At 34.0% G+C, this 7840-nt stretch overlaps 1 long non-coding RNA gene across 1 annotated transcript; it reads right to left on the bottom strand.

The window, feature by feature from the left end:
* Positions 1 to 6450: 6450 nt before the first annotated feature.
* On the bottom strand, positions 6451 to 7840 carry LOC143894188 (uncharacterized). The gene is made up of 3 exons (XR_013256014.1): positions 7717 to 7840; positions 7090 to 7195; positions 6451 to 6550 (listed from the first exon to the last, which is right to left on the bottom strand). It is a non-coding gene; the product is annotated as an uncharacterized LOC143894188 (long non-coding RNA).

Below are 7840 nucleotides of genomic sequence, written 5' to 3'. Positions count from 1 at the left end.
TTACGATATTACAATAAGGGATACGTATTTTTTTGGTACATATCCAATCGTATGTTTAAAAGTTTAAAAAACTTCTTTCAAAAAAATCAAATTTTCTTTTTTGGGGTAAAAATATCTCTAAAACTATTTAAGATAAAAAAAGATTTTTTAAACAAAAGTTAAATGATTTTGAGCATATTTTGAAACAGTGACAAAAATTTGCTAATTAAAATATTTATTATTTTAAAAATTTTAAAGGAATAAAAGAATTTAAAAATATTTTTGTCACTGTTTCTCTCTCTCTCTCTCTCTCTCTCTCTCTCTCTCTCTCTCTCTCTCTCTCTCTCTCTATCTATCTCCATCTATCCCTCTTCATTCCATTCAACTTTTGTTTAAAAAACTTTCTCTATATTTTTTATAGCTACGGAGATATTCGCCCCGAAAAAAAATCTGATTTTTTCAAAAGGGTGTTTTACTCCCTAAACATACGATTAGGCACGTATAAAAAAATACGCGTCACTTATTTTTATCCAAAAAACGACATATTAACAGTTCATCAAAATCAGATAGTGGACACTTCGGATCTTTTTCTTAAATAATAAATTTATCTAAAAAAAAAATTAATACAAGTAAAATACAAAAGAAAAGTGCAAGGTATAAAAAACAAAAAAATTACTTATATGTTTCAAGTTCTGTAAGGATATGTCGTTTTATGTAGATATAACACGAATACATGTTGTATATTCTTTCCGACATTTTCGAAACTATTAAGACTCAGACGTATGCGGGAAAACGAGACGTACATATCGGACTCGCGTGGAAAAGATTCAGTTTGTTGTTATTCATCAAACGTCGTGTCAACTTTCGTATTTTTAAAAAATCTTTTCGGCGATTTTTTTCCATTTGACTTGACAACGCATCGAGCCTGAGTAATAAAGATAGCACGCTCGTCATACCTCGTAGATTCTGTTACTGCAGAATCTATATAACGCAATAAAATACAGAAGATACGATCGTCTCTATTTGGCGACAAGTCCTGTCCCGTAGAGATATAAATGCCGTGAGTTTAATATAGTTCTGTACCGTTGGGGAGAGAATCATAGAAAAAAATACGAAAGATGGAAACGAGGGTGAATTTGTCTCTTCTTTTTAGGTTCTCGTGCATCCTCGCATGAATGTCGACATCGAGCTTTGTACATTACCTTTGAGATCCGCGACTTCAGAAACGCCGGGATCACATTTTTTTAGAAGCCCAAGATAGAATCGTATCTTCTATAATACGCCCCTCGTACGTTTCGGAAATGATTGCTCCGCTAAATGTGTCCCTCTTCTACAGTTCCCCAAAAAATTAATACAGTCCTTATATCTCTGCGTACTAAGGGAAAAAAAATTGGTGAGAATGTCGATGGTACATAAAAAAAAACCAAATACGCGCCATCAAAATGAGATGCCGTGAATTAAATGTAAACAACGAAACGTACGAAGGGCGAGGTTTTATCTTATTCTAGCGTGGTACGTCAGCTAGGTGATCATGTGTTATGCGATATCCGCTAAAAGGTATTATATACACGCAATTAATATAGTTACGGAGTAGCGTTCACATTTATCGTACAGATAGACAATATTAACCTGGATGTATTTCAAATTTGCATACTCTGCTAAACAACTCCTATATTTATCCTAACCGCTAGGTTAACTAAAAATTTTAATTTTTCTTACCGTTCAATCAACGTCATCGTAGAAAAAAAAGTAGTCGTAGTATTAATAGTAGTAATAATAGTAATAGTACAGTAATAATAGTAAATTACAGGCGAAAAGATCCATACTAATTGATTAAAAATTAGTCTATGGGCCTACACTCGACAAGCGATAACGCTTGTACAATACACTCGGTGAAACAGTATACTCGCACAAAGAGAAGAAACACAAAAAAATACAATGCACATAATATATAGACGCGTGTAAACAAAAAAAAAGTAAAAGAAAAACTAAACGTTTGCAGCCCTTTTCTCCCCGCTGGTCGATCGATTGTTCAATCATTTCCGAAAGCCGATCGCTCCTCTCCTCGAAAAGGCACGAGAAATTGTAAATTCCAAGCCTCTTAGTCTCGTATCCGCGGCGCAAGCTATAAGAAATCCGTGTGTCGTGTAGAAAAACTCCTACAAAGTATCATACGCGGGAGGGTTAAAAGTGAAGTCGTAAAGAAAATCGCAAGACATCGGCAAGACACTCGATAAAAAAAAACTTGCCCCGGTTTCCCTTCAGTCCTTGCGCGATTATTAGCGTTGGACGACGCTGATTATTGATCCAAAAGGGAGATCGATTGTGGTCGGCGACGCAACGGGAATGACAGCCGGGAGAAGCCGCCGCTTTACTAACAGAAACGGCATCCCCAGGTCGCCGTGTATCGCATTGACGAGTAAGTTAGGGAGGACGAGCGATCGTGGACTCGCTGCTTTTTCGGTCTATGTATAGATATAACACGAATACATGTTGTATATTCTTTCCGACAAAATGGGCAAATGCGGTCTTCCAAATGTTCTTTGCAATTATTGCAAATGCATAAATGTCTACATGGGACAAATATATGAGTAGCATCGACGCTTAAGCACGTGCAGCATGAACCACGGTTACGTTCGCCCGGCGTTACTGGATCTATTGAAGTAGGATAGAAAGCAGTGTTGGGCATTATTTAGATAAAACTTTATTTAGATAAGAGTGAGAATAAAATTTTATGCGATAAAAGTTTATTCGTTACTTGTAAATAAGGATTTATTCGAATAAATTTTTATCTGCAAATCAGAAATACAATTTTATTTGAATAATTTTTTATCCGAATAAAATATTGTTCGAATAAAAAAGTATTCATGTCTGGCGAATAATTTTTTATTCGGACAATATTTTATTCGTAAATCACGGATAAAAAATTATTTGAATAAAATTATATTTCTGACTTGCAGATAAAAATTTATTCGAATAAATTCTTATGTACAAGTGACGAATAAAATTTTATTGTATAAAATTTCGGTAGAATATAAGGCTATAAAATTAAAAAACAAGGAAAACTTAAAGAAATAGCTAGTTTCGAGTCGGAGTTTTTTTGTAAGCTCAAACATTGATTTTAGCTACGATACAAGGAGAGAAATTTTTTTTGTTAGAGAACTTTTTCTTTTTACATTTATTGCTCTGTATAACATCATAAAAGAAAAATACATAAAAATAATACTTGAAAAACGTAGTTTTTGTGTCTATAAGAAATTAAAAAAAAATTAATTGCAAAAAAACAAAAAAGTAAAATAAAAATGTCTCCACATCTTCGATTGACCTCGGTCAATAACTCATGAGCCGGTCAATGAGATGAATAAGGCTGGTTTATGATGTATTGCGTGTGGGTCTAGTATAATAAACTTAAAATAAGTTTACATATGCTTATATGTGAATACAGTATACCTAATGTAAATAAAATTAAGAATCACTTTTTGTTAACGTTACAAAAATACATTATCTTAAATCGCAGCATTATAATTGCATCTATTATTGCCACTTTCATTGGGCAGTTGACCACACGGTACTGCAGCTTTCAATGTAAAAAAAATCTAATAATTCTTACTCGTTTACATAAGATTTAGAATAATTTCCCTTCAAAACAACTTTCATTTCGAACATTTTATCTGACAGCTTACTACTTTTTGGAACATTTGTCATGGTAGCGTAGGAAAATAATCGTTCAACGGGGGCAGAGGACGGCAGTGGTGTATTATAACGCACAAATACTTTTTTTATTGCTGGATAAGATTTGAGCATTGAAACTTCTCGAGTACTGTCACTTAAATACTTTGAAACTACCATATCTATCGTACATGAATCTCCGCAAGCTGCTGATTGTGATTCCATCGCAAAATCAAAGTAATCGTCAAACGGATCCGTTTCTTTTTCGGAAACTTCTACACAATTACTCTCTGCTGCAACTGCTTTTTTAAAAAGTGATAGTATCTGAGCTGATTCAAGGCCAATGCATGACAACCATCGATTTCTGAACCTTGGATATGACAATGTGGCAATTGCAGCATTCTGTGCTGATACCGCAGACATGTCAAAGAAATCTTTAAATCGTCTTTCGACACTTTCCAAAAGAGCATCCGATAGTGGTCTACAATATTTCAACTCCTTGTTTTGTAAAACTTGTAATTTTTTACGTAATGCGAAAAGGCAAGGGAGAACAATTCCGTAATATACATTATTTTCCCCTTGCAGAATATCGAGAGCTTCAGCCACAGGAGCGACACATGACAGATGTTCCTCAATGTAAATAAAATCAGTCTCCTTTAAAGTATTCTTGATATTGAGCGCTCGACTTAACTGAGGACACTTTTCACGAATTTTTACAATTTGGCGCAGAGAATCATATAATGAATTCCACCTAGTTTCACCTGGCCTGCTCAACGTATGACCTAATATGTCCATTAGTATTTCTGCAGACTTTGGACGTCCAACGAATCTCCATAACACCGTACATTTGGCCATTGCCTGTTCATGCACTGATAATAGCGATGGAAAGCTGTTGATAGCTTTTATGGCATCGCTCGCGACACAAAGATTGAGCGTATGTGCACAACACCTGAGATGTTGTGGCAGAGGCTTATTTGGCTCTAAAGCACATTCTTCATCAGAATCTAGAAATTGTAATGTTATGCATACATAATATAATATATAAATCGAATCGTAATATAATTAATTTTGGCTTCATTTTTAATAATAGTGCAGGTGCAGCATTAATTTTAAACTGGTGAAAAAAATATTACCCATCGGAATTGATTGAAAATCCTCATCGTCGCTTTCTTCATCTGCTGATGTATCCGAAAATTCATTATTTTCACCATCAACGTCCCTTTGAAAGTTACAAAGTTTTACACCAAGAACCCTGAAAGCTTTAGCAAAGTTACTAGCATTATCAGTGACAGTGGCTAATATTTTTGACGAATCTAAACCAAACTCGGAATGAATATCGCATAACATCTCAGCAATCCTATCGAAACTGTGTGTTCCTTGGAATCTCCGGCAGGCCAAAACTGCAGATTGTCTCTTTAACGAATTAATGTTAATCCAGTGTGCAGTTACTCCTAAAAAACTTCTTTTCTTCGAAGACCACACATCAGCTGTGGTACAAATATATTGCGCTTCTTCAGTTAAAATTTTTTTAATAGATTTGGTATTGCTTTCATACAAATCTTTTATTCTTCTACCAAGAGAGCGTCGACTTAGTACCGTTATTGGTTTTCCGCGGGCTTTAACTTTAAGATGATCAAATATAGCTTGGAAATAAGGATCATCTACTATCCTTAATGGGGTCATAGAGTGAACAACGAATTGAGTTATATCTTCGTCCAATTGTTCCTGTAAGCTCAGCAGTTTGCGTTTCTTGCGAGATGCAAGTTGATTTTCATCAGAACAGTCCGATGCAGATAATTTGGCTCGTTTTTCTTTGCAATATTTTTCATATTCCTTTACCAAATTACTGTCGTGCCTTCGTTTCAGGTGTGATTTGAAATTTGATGTCGATGTTAATGTACCTTTTACTTCAACAATCTTTGGTAAGCATGCTACACATGTAGCCACTACGTCGTTAGTTTTCAAGGAATTTTTACCCTGTACAATTTTGAAATACTTTCCATCTAAGATTGCCATGTTCGAGGTGATTGTATTCACTGAAGGTGAATCTCTGCTATTTTCGGTATTATCCGCACCATCATTTTCGTTTTCAGACTGTTTCATCTGCGAGGGCGAGGACGAGGACGTTGTCTGAGAGTGAGAGTCTGGTACAGTGTTTGTTCCAGATTCAGCCATGCTAACTAAAACAATGTATAATATATAAAAATAAGCAAAACATATATGTGGTATTCCACGTCAAATTGAACCTAATTCTCTGGGATTTGATCCACAATCAAATTTAAATATCTTACCTTCGATTAATAAAATATTTTTACTTCACTATAATTTGTGTGTCGATCGTCGATTCACACACATCAGACAACAGAATAACACTACTCTGGATCGAATGAAGCCAAAACAGTAATACTGGATATATCATGGTGACCGTTACACGGTCAAACGCTTGTACGATAGTTATTGTTATTGATGAAAGCGAGCGGCGCGAGCGCCAACATTTGAGACATAAATAAGACATACTGGTATTTATTCGAATCAAACTTTATTCGTATCGTACGATTGAGCATTAATTCGAATAAAAATTTATTTGTAAATTCCGAATAAAGATTTATTCGAATAAAGTTTTATTCGTATTTTATGAATAAAGATTTATTCGGATGAAAAATCATTCGTCACGTTATGAATGAAGATTTATCCGAATAAAATGTAGTTGACTATGTTACGAATGAGACACATACGAATGAAATTTTATTTGAATGATATTTTATTCGAATAATTTATTCTTAATTCGTTATTCGAATGAAATGTGCCCAACTCTGATAGAAAGGTACATTGATTTGTTCGTCTTCTTGGCTGGTAATAAAACTGAAATCATCGTCCGGCACGCGAAAAACATTTTCGTTATCTGTAAAGTAATAAAATAAATAAATAAAAAGAAATATTATTGATAAGAATTGATAAGCTAATTGATAAGAAAATTGATCAGTGGCTCGATTCTTGAATTCATTCGCATGAGAAATGTATGCGAAAATTCTGCTCTTATAGAAACGTTGCAAGTTGATTGGTTAAAAATTATGCGATAGTCAACCGACTTGCAACTTTTCTAAAATCAACATTTGCGCATACGTCTCTTGCAAATGAATTCAAGAATCGAGCCCCACAGATACAAAAATATAGGAATTGTGTGCATACACATATACGCACACTGCAAATACAAGTGTGTTAGTTTTACACGCATAATAAACGTCTAAAAATGACATATTTGACTGAAGTTCTTTTTACACATTTTTGGACGTTTTAAATCACGTTATTTAATACGTTTAACCGCATTAAATTAAAAGTTAATACGTTCAATTGTGCTAAATGACATGATTTAAAACGGCAAGAAATGTGTAAGAAGAGTTTTAACTAAATAACACACTTGGATTTGCAGTGTCCACTCACCTTCATTTACATACGATGTTATTTCATTCTGGTCCTCATCGGATTCTAATGCATTCGAATTCTCCGTAAATTCATCCGTTCCTCTATTTTGTTGTTCAGTATTCGTCTGATCTAAAATAGTGATAAATGTTCTTATTTTTTTATCAGCTTTTTTGTTGATATACACAACAGTATCGCGCGTCGCGCGAATCAAGCATCATAAAAAATATAATTGATAATATCGATCAAACTACACTGACTTGTACGCATGTATAGAGCAGTATATTTAAATTATTTAGACTTAAAACTAAACGCTTATCAAAAATAATTACAAAATAGTGCAATTACGCATTCATCATTGTAGTATTTTTAAGAATAATTTGACGTTTAAAATTAATTTTGATTCAATTTTTTCGTGATAATTTATAGAATTCTGAAAAAATTATATTTAGTCTAGTTGGTAAAGTATATTATTATCAGTATCATTACGACAAATAAATTAACGTGCTTCAATTATGTCGGCTTACTATACATGATCATATTTGTTACGGCAAATTTCTTATTATATTTTATGAGATGTTAGTATAATTCTACACAAAATAACAAATATATTAACGGCAAATGACAAAAACATGTTATTTTTTTTACCTTCTACAACTTCTTGGCGGCTTGGCGTTAATCTCGCGGGTCTTCCGCGCCGATTAAGAGGCCTGCCACGACCACGTCTACTTCCAATTGCAGGTTCAGCATTCAGCGTGAGGATATCGGCAGG

The sequence above is a fragment of the Temnothorax americanus genome, unplaced genomic scaffold, assembly GCF_048541705.1.
Source record: "Temnothorax americanus isolate GAGA-0224 unplaced genomic scaffold, ASM4854170v1 Scaffold130, whole genome shotgun sequence".
NCBI classification, from domain to species: Eukaryota; Metazoa; Arthropoda; class Insecta; order Hymenoptera; family Formicidae; genus Temnothorax; species Temnothorax americanus.
This window is presented reverse-complemented; position numbering and strand designations above follow the sequence as displayed.